Consider the following 9,743-nt stretch of genomic DNA (forward strand, 5'->3'; position numbering starts at 1 on the left):
GAGTAGCTGGGATTATTGACGCGCAGCACCACGCCCGGCTAATTTTTGTGGTTTTTGTATCTTCTGTCTTCTGCTCTTTAGTACCGCATAGAGCCGCAGAAGACTAGTGAGTCGAACAAACAGCCCCTCTTGCAGCAGTTGTTGATCACGGGGCTGCCCCCGGTACTCATCCTGTGTCTCTCGTCCAAATCCCCGCTCCTCCTCAGCTATCACCTCTGCCGATGCTGGTGGTTTCCCTGGGTACCGGGAACCAAACTCTCATTCCCCAGGGGCCTAAGCCCCCCGTGGCCAGGCCCTTCTCAAGTCAGGGTTCCTGCACATTCACAGTTACGGGTGGCCCTGGGAGTAACACCTGGCACCCAAACAGATCACCAGAGTCCACACATAGTCCACCTGCCCTCCCTGCGTAAGATCAGCTCTCCCTCCTCCCGACGATAGATCAGGGTCAATGATCCCTGCCAAGATGGCGACTGCTCCAGCCTGCTGGTCCAACCTGTCCAGCCACAGCTGTTGCTCGAAGGCTTCAAGTTCAATGGGACCCTCTCCCGCTTTCTACAAACTGGTTCCTTTATTTTTATGTTTATTTATTTGGGACGGGGTCTGGCTCTGTCACCCAGGCTGGAGTGCAGTGGTGCAATCACTGCTCACTGCAGCATCCACCTCCCAGCGTCCACCCATCCTCCTGGCCTCAGCCTCTGGAACAGCTGGGGTACAGATACGCCCCAGCCCGAACAGGTTTTCACTAGGTTGCCTGGGCTCTTTCTTTCTTTGTCTGTGTTGGTTGGTTGGTTGGTTTTTGTTTGTTTGTTTCGAGACGGGGCTCCGGCTCTGCCGCCGGGGCTGCAGGGCAATGGCGCGATCTCACCTCACTGCGGCCTTCTGGGCTCAAGCGATCCTCCCACTGTGCCCGGCCTGAAGACAGCCTTTAGAGAAAGAAGCAGGGGGAGTTCTTCCGAGGACAGACAAGATTTCTGGAGTTTGGAAAGGGTGAGAGACTGGGTCAGCGAAAGGAACATTCCGATCTTTATGTTGGGATGCAACGTATAGATACAGGGATGAGACCCAAAAGAGCCGGCAGAGATTTGTCATCGTGGTCGCAAGGCAACTGCCGGTGGCTGATCCCGTAAAGGATACACATACCTAGAGCGGAGCCTAAAGATGCATCAAGCATGACGGGTGGAGCCACGATGCTTGGACTCGAGCTCTGCTCCTGTGCGTTCCGTGATAAATGGCTTATACTACCTGCACCTCAGTTTTTCCCGGGCAAAAAAGGAAGCTTGCTGCCGGTGCGTTGGCACCTGCCTTGAAGTGCCAGCTACTCAGCGGGCTGAAGAGGAAGAAGTGCCTACTAGGAAGACACGTGGACACGTATGTTTACTGCAGCACTATTTACAATAGCAAAGACTTGGAACCAACTCGAATGCCCATGAATGATAGGCTGGATAAAGAAAGTGTGGCACGTATACACCATGGAATTACTAGGCAGCCATAAAAAAGGATGAGTTCATGTCCTCTGCGGGAACGTGGATGAAGCTGGAAGGCCTCATTCTCAGCAAACTCACACAGAAAGCGAAAACCAAACACCGCATGTTCTCGCTCCTAAGTGGGAGTTGAACAGTGAGAACACATGGGACACAGGGAGGGGAACATCACACGCCGGGCCCTGACGGGGCGTGGGGGGCAAGGGGAGAGAGAGCATTAGGCCAAATAGCCAACGCACGCGGGGCTTCAAACCTAGACGACTGGTGGCTAGGTGCAGCAAAGCACCGTGGCACACGTGTACCTATGTTCCAAACCTGCACGTCCTGCACATGTACCCCAGAACTTGGGAGGGGGTGGGGGAAACCAAAAGAGCCGGGGAGAGGCGGGGCGGGAGAGAGAGAGAGAGAGAGACAGAGAGACAGAGAGACAGAGAGAGAGAGAGAGAGAGAGAGATAGACAGACAGACAGACAGACAGAGACAGACAGACAGACAGACAGATAGAGAGATAGAGAGAGGAGAAGGAAGTTCAATTCCGGGTGGATCCCATTCCTTTTAAAGGTCGCCACCCACTCGACTGCCAAGCCGAGATCCTAAGGACCTCCCCAAAGGAGTAGGTCGTGGCCTTCCCGAAGCGCAGTAGTCACGGTGGAAACGGAAGCGTGCCGCATAAGCCTACCGTCTACCGCCCGCAGATCAGGAACCTCGCGGTACTTCAGGGAAACAGTTAAGTCGAGCCGGCGCGTCACAGGCACTCGGCGTGCAAGCCGCCCCGCAGGTGCTACCGTCTCTTACCTCCCTCTACTTTTAGGAGACGCGTTGTATCCCCGGAGGGGGTGCACCGTTCCTGGAGGTACTGCAATACCAGGTCGATGCGTGGAGTGGACGGAGCAAGCTCCTATTCCATCTCCCTGCTCCAAAAATCCATTTAATATATTGTCCTCGGATAGAGGACGTATCAGATATTAAACTGATAAGAACAGATACTACACTTGATCTTAGCCAAAAGGCCGAGAAGCGATGCGGTCGCCTTCGCGCCCGCCGTCACCGTCCCACTCTCATCCACATTCAAGTCGCGGTGAGAGCCCCAGCCTCGCTCCTTGCCCCATTCCCTCTGTCTCGTCCACAGCGCTATTGACGCCCTTACACTCTCGGGCTGATTTCTCATTCTCCGCCTTTGAAAAGGGAAATCTTACACCCGTGCTTCTTCCGGCGTTCCCGGGCTTTCATTTCGAATTTGCATGCCCCGCCCTTTCACAGAGGGCGTGGCCTCCGCCGTTGACTCCGCCCCCGGGGCCGCCTCTGCCTGGGGGAGCCGGGGCTCCGCTGGGGGCGACTTCCTTGTTCGTACGGAGCCAGCGGAAAGACAGAACCGGAAGGGACTGGGGGCGAAGGCGACGGGGGTCTGTGGAAGAGACCTGTCGGCGGAGAGCGGTCCACGTTTTCCTGGAGAAAGACGAGGCCCCAGGGCAGGAGCGCGGGCTGCGCTGGGCCTTTACTTCGCCGCCCGCGGGCGGGGAGACCGGCCCCGTACCCGAGGGGACGAGGGGCCCATGCCCAGTCAGGGAAGCCGAAGGCCTGGAGGGGCTTCCGGGAGCAGGGGCTGGAGTTCCTCTGCCAGGCAGGAGGCTGGCACCAGACACCCGGCAGAGGGAGGCGGCGAGGGCCCAGCAAGGATTCTCCCCAGCCCCTGTGCCTGCGTCTCCTGCGGCTTCTGTGCGCGGACCGTGTCCTGTGCTGTGTAGGGAAAGCTGCCTCTCTGCTCGGGACGTGGATTCCTTTCCCCTCCTCCTCGCCTGGCTACCTCTGACGCAGGTCGTCAGGACTCCGCTTGGGTGTCACCCGTCCAGGAAGCCTCCCTTAGTCAAGGGCCCTCGGCACCCGCCCCGTATGTGACTAGCAGCCCTCCTGTGTATTTCATCGCGCCCCCGTTGTTTATATCAGCTATTCCACTCACCACCCTTCTGGGCAACCCTTTATCTCCCGCTCTGAGATCCCATCGCTGAGGGCTGGGACCCCTCCTCAGTGCTTATCCCTGTTTCCCCGCGCGAGTCTGGCGCCTGGCGTGTGGAAGGCGCTCAGTAAACGTTTGTGGAGCGAAGAAACGACGCAAAGGTGATGAGCACGACAGACCGTGATGAGCACGACGCAGTTAGGAGGCTGTTGGCCCGGCGCGGGGGAAAAGGGGGAAGGTCGGGCTCGGGGTGGCAGGACCCCAGAGGGCAGGGGTGACTGCCGGGGTGCTCTTGGGGCAAGGTGGGCGTCAAGGCCCCCAGCAAGGTTGGGATAAAGTTTCTCTCCGAGGCACAGACTGCCGCCTGCGGGCTCAGCATTTACCTCTCCCTTCCTCCTTCCTAACGCAACGTCAGCGGAGGGCTGAGGGCTTTACTGCGCATTACCTGGAAAACTTATTTCACTCCACGGCCCTAAGAGGTGGGCCTTATTATTAGCCACGGCCAGGGTTAGGGTGAGGCCACCGCTCCAGGGCAGAATTTCAGGGGGCGCCCACCCCCCCCCCCGCCCTAAATCATTCAGCAATCAACATAAATTATAGTTCAACGCAATATATCTTATCTTGTGGGCCGCAAGCCACCCAGGTGCCCAGGCAAGAGCCTGAAGGCACAAGCTGTTCCAGTATAGTAAAGAAAATAATTAGAATAAGAAAAGTTTTACTAGAGATAGGAAACGGATAGGATTATATCTGACTATTATTAATCATTAGTTTGTAGCATTACTCTTTGTTCTATTACCATAATAATCTCTGTTCTGTTATGATTACCTTGGGGGAAACCAGGCCACACAGAGTTAGGAGCTGAAGGGCCACAGTGAGAGGTGACCAGAAGACAAGAGCGTGAGCCCTCATTCACGCCCAGAGAAGGGCCGCTGGAGGGCTCCTTGGCCTAGCGGTAATGCCAGTGCCTGGGAAGGCCCTGGTTACTTAGCAGGCCTTGGTCTAGCGGTGGCCCCAGTGCCTGGGAAGGCACCCGTTACTTAGCAGACCGAGAAAGGGAATCTCCCTCTCTCCAGGGGAGACAGAGAACGCTCTGCTCCACCACCTCTTGTGGGAGGTCTGACATTAGCCAGGCCGGCCCGCAGTCATCCGGAGGCTTCAACGTCTCCCTGTGATGCTGTGCTTCAGTGGTCACGCTCCTTGTTCACTTTCATGTTCCGCCTGTACACCTGGCTCCTCCTTTTAAGTCCTTAGAAGACAGCAGTAGCAGAATTAGTAGAAGTACCACAGTCTTCGATCTTTCTGATAAGTGCATGGAAGAAACGCTGACGTTTGCTGTCCTCCCTCTCCACCTCGGCTACCACAAAGGGAAAGGCCCCCTGTCCAGTGGACACGTGACTCGCGTGACCTATCGATCATTGGAGATGACTGGCACTCCTTACCCTGCCCCCTTGCCTTGACTACAATAAATAGCAGCGCCTCCAGGCATTCGGGGCCACTACCTGTCTGCCTCCACGCTTTGGTGGCAGTGGTCCCCCGGGCCCAGCTGTCTTTCTTCCTATCTCTTTGTCTTCTGTCTTTATCTCTACGATCTCTCGTCTCCGCGCACACACACGAAGAGAAAACCCACAGACCCGGTAGGGGTGGACCCTACATTATCTCAGCTACAAGGTAATCAAGATATTCATGTGGACTACTGAGTCTTTCGGTGCCCCCTTGCTGTTTTATTTTTGTCCTGCGGCCGAGTGTTTCCCTCACTTCACGCCAACCCAATCTCCGCCGCCCTGTCTTGTCATCCCCATTCTACAGCCCAGCACGGTGTAGTATGGCAGCCGCTAGCCACAGGTATCTAGGGAGCCCTGGAAATGTGGTCAGTTCTAATGGAGCTGTGCTATACACATGAGATTTTGATGGCAGTGGGAGTAAAATTCTCCCAATTTTTTTCTTTTTTTTTTTTTTTTCAGACGGAGGTTCCGCTCTTGTTACCCAGCCTGGAGTCCAATGGCGCGATCTAGGCTCTCTGCAACCTCCGCCTCCCGGGTTCAAGCGATTCCCCTGCCTCAGCCTCCCGAGCAGCTGGGACTACGGGCATGTGCCACCACGCCCGGCTAAGTTTGTATTTTTAGTACAGACGGGGTTTCTCCATGTTGGTCAGGCTGGTCTCCAACTCCCGACCTCCGGTGATCTGCCCAGCTGCCGCCTCCCAAAGTGTTGCTTGCGATTACAGGCTTGAGCCACCGCTCACCCAGGCTTTTTTTCTTTTTTCTTTTTTTTTTTTTTTGAGAGACAAACTCTTGCTCTGTCGCCCAGGCTGGAGTGCAGTGGCGCGATGTCGGCTCACTGCAGCCTCTACCTCCCGGGTTCCAGCGATTCTCCTGCCTCGGCCTCCTGGGTAGCTGGGATTACAGGCGTAGGCCACCACGCCCGGCTAATTTTTGTATTTTTAGGGGGTTTCGCCATGTCGGCCAGGCTGGTCTGGAGCTCCTGACCTCAGGCGATCCGCCCGCCTCGGCCTCCCAAAGCGCTGCGATTACAGGCGTAAGCCACCGCGCCGGGCTCTTTCATCCTGTCTTTATTTTCTGAGATAGAGTCTCGCTCGGACGCTCAGGTTGGACTGCAATGGCGTGATCTCGGCTCGCTGAAACTTCCGCCTCCCGGGTTCAAGCGATTCTCCTGTCTCAGCCTCCCGAGTAGCTGGGATTATTGACGCGCAGCACCACGCCCGGCTAATTTTTGTGGTTTTTGTATCTTCTGTCTTCTGCTCTTTAGTACCGCATAGAGCCGCAGAAGACTAGTGAGTCGAACAAACAGCCCCTCTTGCAGCAGTTGTTGATCACGGGGCTGCCCCCGGTACTCATCCTGTGTCTCTCGTCCAAATCCCCGCTCCTCCTCAGCTATCACCTCTGCCGATGCTGGTGGTTTCCCTGGGTACCGGGAACCAAACTCTCATTCCCCAGGGGCCTAAGCCCCCCGTGGCCAGGCCCTTCTCAAGTCAGGGTTCCTGCACATTCACAGTTACGGGTGGCCCTGGGAGTAACACCTGGCACCCAAACAGATCACCAGAGTCCACACATAGTCCACCTGCCCTCCCTGCGTAAGATCAGCTCTCCCTCCTCCCGACGATAGATCAGGGTCAATGATCCCTGCCAAGATGGCGACTGCTCCAGCCTGCTGGTCCAACCTGTCCAGCCACAGCTGTTGCTCGAAGGCTTCAAGTTCAATGGGACCCTCTCCCGCTTTCTACAAACTGGTTCCTTTATTTTTATGTTTATTTATTTGGGACGGGGTCTGGCTCTGTCACCCAGGCTGGAGTGCAGTGGTGCAATCACTGCTCACTGCAGCATCCACCTCCCAGCGTCCACCCATCCTCCTGGCCTCAGCCTCTGGAACAGCTGGGGTACAGATACGCCCCAGCCCGAACAGGTTTTCACTAGGTTGCCTGGGCTCTTTCTTTCTTTGTCTGTGTTGGTTGGTTGGTTGGTTTTTGTTTGTTTGTTTCGAGACGGGGCTCCGGCTCTGCCGCCGGGGCTGCAGGGCAATGGCGCGATCTCACCTCACTGCGGCCTTCTGGGCTCAAGCGATCCTCCCACTGTGCCCGGCCTGAAGACAGCCTTTAGAGAAAGAAGCAGGGGGAGTTCTTCCGAGGACAGACAAGATTTCTGGAGTTTGGAAAGGGTGAGAGACTGGGTCAGCGAAAGGAACATTCCGATCTTTATGTTGGGATGCAACGTATAGATACAGGGATGAGACCCAAAAGAGCCGGCAGAGATTTGTCATCGTGGTCGCAAGGCAACTGCCGGTGGCTGATCCCGTAAAGGATACACATACCTAGAGCGGAGCCTAAAGATGCATCAAGCATGACGGGTGGAGCCACGATGCTTGGACTCGAGCTCTGCTCCTGTGCGTTCCGTGATAAATGGCTTATACTACCTGCACCTCAGTTTTTCCCGGGCAAAAAAGGAAGCTTGCTGCCGGTGCGTTGGCACCTGCCTTGAAGTGCCAGCTACTCAGCGGGCTGAAGAGGAAGAAGTGCCTACTAGGAAGACACGTGGACACGTATGTTTACTGCAGCACTATTTACAATAGCAAAGACTTGGAACCAACTCGAATGCCCATGAATGATAGGCTGGATAAAGAAAGTGTGGCACGTATACACCATGGAATTACTAGGCAGCCATAAAAAAGGATGAGTTCATGTCCTCTGCGGGAACGTGGATGAAGCTGGAAGGCCTCATTCTCAGCAAACTCACACAGAAAGCGAAAACCAAACACCGCATGTTCTCGCTCCTAAGTGGGAGTTGAACAGTGAGAACACATGGGACACAGGGAGGGGAACATCACACGCCGGGCCCTGACGGGGCGTGGGGGGCAAGGGGAGAGAGAGCATTAGGCCAAATAGCCAACGCACGCGGGGCTTCAAACCTAGACGACTGGTGGCTAGGTGCAGCAAAGCACCGTGGCACACGTGTACCTATGTTCCAAACCTGCACGTCCTGCACATGTACCCCAGAACTTGGGAGGGGGTGGGGGAAACCAAAAGAGCCGGGGAGAGGCGGGGCGGGAGAGAGAGAGAGAGAGAGACAGAGAGACAGAGAGACAGAGAGAGAGAGAGAGATAGACAGACAGACAGACAGAGACAGACAGACAGACAGACAGATAGAGAGATAGAGAGAGGAGAAGGAAGTTCAATTCCGGGTGGATCCCATTCCTTTTAAAGGTCGCCACCCACTCGACTGCCAAGCCGAGATCCTAAGGACCTCCCCAAAGGAGTAGGTCGTGGCCTTCCCGAAGCGCAGTAGTCACGGTGGAAACGGAAGCGTGCCGCATAAGCCTACCGTCTACCGCCCGCAGATCAGGAACCTCGCGGTACTTCAGGGAAACAGTTAAGTCGAGCCGGCGCGTCACAGGCACTCGGCGTGCAAGCCGCCCCGCAGGTGCTACCGTCTCTTACCTCCCTCTACTTTTAGGAGACGCGTTGTATCCCCGGAGGGGGTGCACCGTTCCTGGAGGTACTGCAATACCAGGTCGATGCGTGGAGTGGACGGAGCAAGCTCCTATTCCATCTCCCTGCTCCAAAAATCCATTTAATATATTGTCCTCGGATAGAGGACGTATCAGATATTAAACTGATAAGAACAGATACTACACTTGATCTTAGCCAAAAGGCCGAGAAGCGATGCGGTCGCCTTCGCGCCCGCCGTCACCGTCCCACTCTCATCCACATTCAAGTCGCGGTGAGAGCCCCAGCCTCGCTCCTTGCCCCATTCCCTCTGTCTCGTCCACAGCGCTATTGACGCCCTTACACTCTCGGGCTGATTTCTCATTCTCCGCCTTTGAAAAGGGAAATCTTACACCCGTGCTTCTTCCGGCGTTCCCGGGCTTTCATTTCGAATTTGCATGCCCCGCCCTTTCACAGAGGGCGTGGCCTCCGCCGTTGACTCCGCCCCCGGGGCCGCCTCTGCCTGGGGGAGCCGGGGCTCCGCTGGGGGCGACTTCCTTGTTCGTACGGAGCCAGCGGAAAGACAGAACCGGAAGGGACTGGGGGCGAAGGCGACGGGGGTCTGTGGAAGAGACCTGTCGGCGGAGAGCGGTCCACGTTTTCCTGGAGAAAGACGAGGCCCCAGGGCAGGAGCGCGGGCTGCGCTGGGCCTTTACTTCGCCGCCCGCGGGCGGGGAGACCGGCCCCGTACCCGAGGGGACGAGGGGCCCATGCCCAGTCAGGGAAGCCGAAGGCCTGGAGGGGCTTCCGGGAGCAGGGGCTGGAGTTCCTCTGCCAGGCAGGAGGCTGGCACCAGACACCCGGCAGAGGGAGGCGGCGAGGGCCCAGCAAGGATTCTCCCCAGCCCCTGTGCCTGCGTCTCCTGCGGCTTCTGTGCGCGGACCGTGTCCTGTGCTGTGTAGGGAAAGCTGCCTCTCTGCTCGGGACGTGGATTCCTTTCCCCTCCTCCTCGCCTGGCTACCTCTGACGCAGGTCGTCAGGACTCCGCTTGGGTGTCACCCGTCCAGGAAGCCTCCCTTAGTCAAGGGCCCTCGGCACCCGCCCCGTATGTGACTAGCAGCCCTCCTGTGTATTTCATCGCGCCCCCGTTGTTTATATCAGCTATTCCACTCACCACCCTTCTGGGCAACCCTTTATCTCCCGCTCTGAGATCCCATCGCTGAGGGCTGGGACCCCTCCTCAGTGCTTATCCCTGTTTCCCCGCGCGAGTCTGGCGCCTGGCGTGTGGAAGGCGCTCAGTAAACGTTTGTGGAGCGAAGAAACGACGCAAAGGTGATGAGCACGACAGACCGTGATGAGCACGACGCAGTTAG

The 9,743-nt window shown here is 56.8% G+C and overlaps 2 non-coding genes across 2 annotated transcripts; both read right to left on the reverse strand.

Moving 5' to 3' along the window:
* Positions 1-2,311: 2,311 nt before the first annotated feature.
* On the reverse strand, positions 2,312-2,502 carry LOC129534040 (U2 spliceosomal RNA). Its single transcript, XR_008680455.1, has one exon. It is a non-coding gene; the product is annotated as a U2 spliceosomal RNA (small nuclear RNA).
* A 5,916-nt stretch (positions 2,503-8,418) lies between these two features.
* Positions 8,419-8,609, reverse strand: LOC134758645 (U2 spliceosomal RNA). Its single transcript, XR_010134052.1, has one exon. It is a non-coding gene; the product is annotated as a U2 spliceosomal RNA (small nuclear RNA).
* Between the last annotated feature and the right edge of the window lie 1,134 nt (positions 8,610-9,743).

The sequence above is a fragment of the Gorilla gorilla genome, chromosome 4 (genome assembly GCF_029281585.2).
Source record: "Gorilla gorilla gorilla isolate KB3781 chromosome 4, NHGRI_mGorGor1-v2.1_pri, whole genome shotgun sequence".
In the NCBI taxonomy this organism is placed as follows: domain Eukaryota; kingdom Metazoa; phylum Chordata; class Mammalia; order Primates; family Hominidae; genus Gorilla; species Gorilla gorilla.